The sequence below is a fragment of the Saccoglossus kowalevskii genome, chromosome 14, assembly GCF_978046115.1.
Source record: "Saccoglossus kowalevskii chromosome 14, keSacKowa6.1, whole genome shotgun sequence".
Classification (NCBI taxonomy): Eukaryota; Metazoa; Hemichordata; class Enteropneusta; family Harrimaniidae; genus Saccoglossus; species Saccoglossus kowalevskii.
The window spans coordinates 13092428-13100262 of NC_140654.1; the positions used below are offsets into that span (position 1 = coordinate 13092428).

Consider the following 7835-nt stretch of genomic DNA (forward strand, 5'->3'; position numbering starts at 1 on the left):
TTAAGTTTTCTTTACTTGCGCATCTTTTCAGACCGAATTGTCATCTTTTTGACGCAGACACAGTGACGCTAACTTAGGGGGTATTACAATCGGCTGTACTAACAGCCATATCGCGGAGCTCAATTCAACTGTCGTACTTTTAAAAATCAATTGCATAGCATATCCGTCGCCGATTGAAATGGTGTTAGTGCATCGAAACTGTTCGGCGAAGCTGCTAGGTAAGTATATGACAATTCAATACTAATATTGATATTTACTAGCTAGCTATCGCACTATGACTTGTTTAGTGTGCCTGCTCAGACTGCTGCGGCGTCTCGAGTCGTCCATTTGATTCTATCATCATCATCATCATGTTGTGTTCAATTCCAATTTCGAATGTGCATCGATTTCTCAAAACAGTAATTTATAGACATGTATATAGTTCATCTGATCCAGAAAGTGATAGTTTAAACTTCATGTACATGTCCAGCTTGAATTTAAATAATCTATATGCGGACGTTGAGCAGGCGGACAACAACAGAGCCACCGAGCAATATGCTATTTTTCCGTTTTGTGTTTCTTCCATTTGAGATGCATTTCTGTAAAATATTTCGTATATGATGACAGAATTCGCTGGTGTTGTCAAGTTGTAGCATCCATTCTGGAAATTTTTATATTTTAGCAGCTATTTATTTTCTTGAAATTAAAATGTTTTAATACGCAAGATTTAAGTAATTAATGAGGTCTTGATATTAGTAATTTATACCCATAACCTGAATGATATTCTTGTATAAAACATGTCAGTCACTTTCTTATTTTATCATATTTTTTCTCTATAACATGACGAGATAGAACAATTTGTATAATATACACTTGCGTAAATGACAAAGGTGTGTCAATAGTCAATAAAACAGCTAGCTGCGGTTCCGTAGCTCTTTGGTGCGACCTACAATCGAATTTCGCCCTAACAATTTCATTTGGACGTCTTTTTTTTAATTTTGTAGTTGTACGTCGAACATAGAGCTACGGGATCTATCACAGTTTAATAACAGAAATCTGGCATACGTAAATTAAATCGCTTTTGCTTTCGATTACTATGGTGTGACGTACCTTTATTGTGAATTGATTGCTGGATGAATAACATACAAACTTTTGTTTGCAATTTGTGTTTATAAATAAGCAATAATTTGTGATATTTTACAATTACCGCAGAAACCAAGCAAATTACGAGAAAACGGCAGCCATTGACATCCCACGCTCCCGAGCACAGAATAAATGTAATCTCGTTTGGCGGTCATGTGATACAGTGGTGGAAGAATAAAACTCACTCTTCCCGTTATTCTAATTGTTCCAAGAAAGCAATCACATACAGTATTTATAATTGTATGATTTTTGTTTAATAATAGAAACTAGTTGCATAAACGCAATTTATCTACTGATTTCGGTCACGTGGTACAAAATTATAGGTCTCGCGTAATTTGCTATAAACTCTGGAATACAAAATGGCGTCTTTCGTCTTGTTATTTTCCTGCGACTCGGTGTACGGTAAATAAAGTCAATTTTTTATGACCACCGTCATCATTTCACAGCGCAAATAGGTTCTGGTCATTGTTTGGAAGTAAATAAACATAGTGAGTACTTTCGAAGGTCTTAAAATGTGATTTTCGCGACGACCAAATTTGGCATGTGGATTTTAACCGGTATTCAGTCGCACAAGGCCCCATAGCCCTATGGGCCGGCCAGAGTCAGTCACGTAAATAATGCGGTCGGCAACATAGGGCTATGATTCCACAGCTATAAAACAGCCTAGGCAATACTATAGTCATTTAGAAAAGACATACAATTTTGTTATTAATCTCATTATACACTTGTTATTAATCTCACTAATAACAACCATTCATGGTTATTTCAATCTTTGTATTACATTTTAATTTGTTTAGTAAGTTTTACAATACAAAAACCATCTTTATTATTGCTGCATTGTGGATATAAATGTAGCTCCAGAATGTGAGTAACCACTTGGAATTCCTACTGAATTTTGGGACGCCATGAATTCACAGAAATGCTTTCTTAATTTCATTTCCAAATACTTGCTGTGATAGATGAATGTTTAAACAATCATTTATACATGTTCCATAAGTGAATAAATAATATTACTAAAAAAAATCCTTTGAAAATCAAAAGTTTACCATTCAATCTATTTGTATCTAACAACGTTGTCCTGACTCACTGCACTAATGATCAATGGGATAATGGCTTCCTATAGAGAAGAAATGTGTTAACTCAATATTGGATTTTGCAAAGAATTGTGGGATTGAAAATTGAACTGAACAATATAACCATAAAATTTTTAAAAATAACTTGCACGTTGCTTGAAAACAGGAGAGGTAAAAAGCTTATTTTAACGGAGGGCTCTATGGAAAAGATGTGAGCCCCCCAAATGCCATCTACAGTTCAATTTTCTATCTCACAACTTTTTGCAAAATCAAATATGGAGTTAACACAGTTCTTCCCTTTACATGTATATAACACATTTCTTCCCTATACATGTACATGTATAACTAAAACTGGATATTATGAATCACTGTCTTAACTATGAAACAAATAATAAGGTATAATTATTCCCTCAGAACCTAACCTGACTCACTGCACTAACAACCAATAAGACATTTGTTACTCATAATTAGGACTAGGTATTATTATTATTTTTAATAATTTTTTTGTGCCAGGCAACAGTTCCGGACATTGAATGTCACTGTTGTCTCTCCTGACTTTTTTTTATGTGCAAATTGCAAGTGCTGACACATAGTGCATTTTTGCCACAGAAGTCATATTCAAGTTTGGGACTACATGACAGGGCTGTGCGGCCATTTTCCTATCAAATGGCAATTTAATGCGCTATCCGACCTTAATCAAAGTTCCCCCAAAGTCGCATTCGTTAGTGAATAAATCTTGGCCAGTGGAATTGGGCTTTCTGTGTTCAGCCTTAGTAGGATTTGAACTTGGGTCTACAAATCATGAGTCTGATGCGACAACCACTACGGTATACTACCAGTGACCGGTAGGACTAGGTATTATTACCTGGTAATCGAAGACGACCTGACCCGACTCACTGCACTAACTATAAAACTAATAATAAGGTATTATTATTCCCCTAGAACCTAACCTGACTCACTGCACTAACAACAAATTGGACATTTTTACCTACATGTATAACAACAGTGTTCTCTCCACACCTCTAAAGCGTAATGGTACAGTGATGTGACCCTGTGAGATGTTCTTTCAAGGGTGTGGCCCCTCTAAATCCAAATCAAATACTAGAATATTAATAATTTGCCCATTGCACGTAACAGCAACAATGTGACAAAACAAGTCTCACAAATCACAAATGCTGCATATGTCCGGAAAATATACTGATTTGGTACACTATTATTTGCAGTTTGTACTTTAATTCAAAAAAAAAACAAGTGAAATTAGGTCCCATTGAAAATAAAACTGTACATAAATCGAAGCAAAAATTATTCAACTGCAGGCGTCGGCAAAGAAAAAAAAACTGACTGGCAACACTGTTGTTTGGAGGTGTCCATCTGCCCAATGATTGTGTGTTTCGGCTACGCTGGTGGCTCATGCTTTGCCAAATTTTGCCGAATGGCGAGTTGAGTTTTAAGTTGATTTGCCAAATAATATATTTTGTAGCCAAAATTGACCATATTTTAGGAAAGTAATGATTATTTGAATGTATAAACCATCTTTATAGTAATGTTCTTGAATGTATAATAAAGAAAAATGAACGACTTTTACCATAATATTTTTTCTGATAGTTAGTCGATTTTTCTAGGATAGTTGACGTCGCCATGTCTACAACAGAGCTGGTATTATGTTACTGTATTTCGCTGATCATGTATTAAAAAACTCTTGAAAAATATGATACATCAGGGCAAAATGTAAGATAAAATATGAAACTTCGGTCTGACCTTTTGCATCACTTCCTGTTGAAACACCATAGTTCCTCACAAAGTCGTATGTTATCACATGACTTTGTGGACATTTTTTTTATCATCCCCAGTTCTTTCTAAGATTAAAACATTAACTCGAGACACACGTTAGATCAAAAGAAATACCTGGATTGCCAGTCTGTTTATTAGTGGTTCTAAGATAATCAATCGCCAATGAATCATTTTCAGGAATTTTTTTAAACAAGAAACAGGGGTGCATCGCCCTCATGCCACGGCCATGTGCCCCTTACCCTCGGGGGCAGATTTTCTGGCAACCACAAAATTCTGAATGACAAGGGATCACAAGTGGCTTCAGTCTTCAACTTTGACATGTCTGACAGAAATTTTGGCCCAAAGGAAGCCAGAGAATGCTCCACACCCTGATAGGGAAAACCCCATCTCCCCTACTTGGTGGTGCCGCTGAATTGCAGTGCTCCCTCTTGCAGTTTTTTTCAAGAAAAAACCCTGATTTTAATTAACAAAACATTCTAAATTTGTTCAATGCAAGAATGTTACGGTTTAGCGGACAAAGTTAGGGTAATCATAGCATTACACATAAGGTATAGATCAATGAAAAATCGTTGACTTTAGTTTGAAATTTTGTCATTATTGATTTATTATTTTCATCCTATTTTGATAACTCGCAATCTCACAACAAAAAAATGTTTGCCCTAATGTCTCATGAACCGACAGTGACATGGGCACTAAAACTGACTGTACTTGACACGAAATAATGATAAACAGTTATCTCCATGGATAACAATATATTTACTGACTGGCTATAACATATTAACTATTTCTATTGCTTTTTAGCTCCGCTGTCGACAAAGTCGACACAGCTAGGCATTAGTGGAATGGTGCATAGCAGACTGTCAAAACCTAAAATTCTCTAATTTTGGTGAATATTTTTGTTATTTTTGGTAAAAAGTGATATTTTCGACTTCTTGTTAAAAACCGCTATTCCGATTGCTTTGATATTACATATATAGGTACTATATGTGGATCTCTCTCAGATTTGTTCATTTCATAATGATATCTTAAATTCTCTAATTTTGGTGAATATTTTTGGTAAAAAGTGATATTTTCGACTTCTTGTTTAAAACCGCAAGTCCAATTGCTTTGATATTACATATATAGGTACTACACCTGGACCTCTCTCAGATTTGTTCATTTTGTGATGATATCTTTAATTCTCTAGTTTTGATGAATATTTTTGTAGTTTTTGGTAAAAAGTGATATTTTCGACTTCTTGTTGAAAACAGCAAGTCTGATTGCTTTGCTATTATATATATATAAGTACTACATGTGGACCTCTCTCAGATTTGTTCATTTTGTAATGATATCTTCAATTCTCTAATTTTGGTAAATATTTTTGTCATTTTTGGTAAAAAGTGATATTTTCAACTTCTTGTTAAAAACCGCAAGTCCAATTGCTTTGATATTACATATATAGGTACTACACCTGGACCTCTCTCAGATTTGTTCATTTTGTGATGATATCTTTAATTCTCTAGTTTTGATGAATATTTTTGTAGTTTTTGGTAAAAAGTGATATTTTCGACTTCTTGTTGAAAACAGCAAGTCTGATTGCTTTGCTATTATATATATATAAGTACTACATATGGATCTCTCTCAGATTTGTTCATTTTGTGATGATATCTTTAATTTTCTAATTTTAGTCAATATTTTTGTAATTTTTGATAAAAGGTGATATTTTCGACTTCTTGTTAAAAACCGCAAGTCTGATTGCTTTGATACTATACATATATGTACCTCAGGTAAACCTCCCTCAGATTTGTTCATTTCATGATGATATCTTCAATTATCTAATTTTGATGAATATTTTTGTCATTTTTAGTAAAAAGTGATATTTTTGAATTCTTGTTGAAACCATACATATTGTTCATTTTCTTATATGATATCCTCAGTTCTTTAATTGAAATGTGCCTTGCTAACAGCGGAGCTATCTCAGCCGATAGGCTGCTTGTTTTGCTGTTCTATTTCAAACTTTATTTGACTTGATAAATACATAAAAGACAATGGAGTAAAATGATATAAAATATCAGACTGTCTCGTCTTTAATTAATTGTAGATAGATTTTAACTAATTTTATACTAACACAGTTATTGTATCACAATATTCAATGGGAAAATTATGCAAATTAGATACAGTGTTTGACTTGGGGTCTGGGGAGAACATGAGACATTTGTTATCTATAACTAGAACTGGGTTTTACATGTATTAATCCTGAGGCCATGGCCATAATCATTGCACTGATGACCAATGGGACACATAACTAGAACTGGGTATATTAGTTTCAGAGGACCTGACTTGACTCAGTGCACTAACTACCAATGGGTCATTTGTTATCTATAACCAGGACTGGGTATTATTATTCCCAGAGAACCTGACCTAAGTCACTGCACTAACTAGCAATGGGACTTTTGTTACCTATATCTAGGACTGGACATTATTATACCCAGGGAACCTAACCTGACTCACTGCACTAACTTCATGTACAAATCAGACTTTTGTTACTTATACTAATACTGGGTATTATTAATCCCTTGGGCTCTGTTCTGGCATTTGTTAATGAGGACTGGGTTTTATTAATCCCAGAGAACCTGACCTAACTCACTGCACTAATGACCAATGAGTCATTTGTTACCTATAATTAGGACTGGGTACTACCGGTATTAATATTAATTCCCTGACCTGACTCACTACACTAACTACTAATGGAAGACTTGTTACCGATAACCCTTAGGCCCTGTACTGGGATAAATTAGCATAACATACAAGCTTTGTATTTTGATAGATATTTTAACAATTTTTTTTTTATTATTGTAGGAAACTTGGAAATACTATACAGAGAAATGAAAGAATATGGTATCAATGGCTTCAGTACCTGTAACAATGATTTATGACTTTTTAGTAATTGTATTTGTATACTACTTTTTCAGTTTTCTGATTATTTTGTGACTCTATGGTGTATTTTGTTATAATGATAATAACAAAAATATTATAAAACTGTATTACAAAGGTACCATACAGTATAACAACAAGAATTAAAGTGTGATTATAAATTTATACTTAATTTAGAAATAACGTTTCTCTTCTGTACCCTTGTCAGTGTTGGTCACTTTGTAGTAAAGCATGTGATCATGTCAGCATTATGCATATTGTCAACAATTATAATATTTGAACTCTCAATATTTTCCAAATGAGTGAGATGATAAGTAAGATGGTGCATTGTTTATTTTCAAACATGCTATATATTAAATTGCTCAGTACTATGGAAAATTCTATAATATTTGAAATTGCAGTGTTAGATTCTTCAATTGGGCAAATAATATAGTTTGTACAACTACAAGACACAAATATATTATTTCTGCTTCTTGCAATACCACATTGTGTTGTGTTTATATTCTACAAAATGTTTGCTTTAAAAATTTAAACTTGATTGAAGCATAAAGCTTTGATCTCTATGATTTATGTCTAATAATTTAAAAACAACTGTTCATGTGTAGCACAAATTAGGGGCTTACAGTTTGACCTAGGTTCATGGTGTACACTAATTGTGGTTGGCATGGTCACACTAATTTCCCAGCAGTGTAATAGCAGATCACAACAAACTTGATATGAGCATCATACATAGTGGGTTGTTATGTCACATTGTTTTGTTCAAAAATGGGAACTGATTGGGATTGATCTTTGTGTGTGTGTACAAGCGTACATCTCCAGCTGCATCGTTAACATGCCAGGACTGCTAACATTCTAACTGTACACATGCATCAAACATCTTGTGATATACCGGTATATATCAATATGTATATACCGATATATACATTGTCCTGAAAC

General features: G+C 34.0%; 1 long non-coding RNA gene across 1 annotated transcript; it reads left to right on the forward strand.

Moving 5' to 3' along the window:
* The first annotated feature begins 102 nt into the window (after nucleotides 1–102).
* Nucleotides 103–7383, forward strand: LOC146734466 (uncharacterized). The gene is made up of 2 exons (XR_014931517.1): nucleotides 103–218; nucleotides 6825–7383. It is a non-coding gene; the product is annotated as an uncharacterized LOC146734466 (long non-coding RNA).
* Nucleotides 7384–7835: the final 452 nt, after the last annotated feature.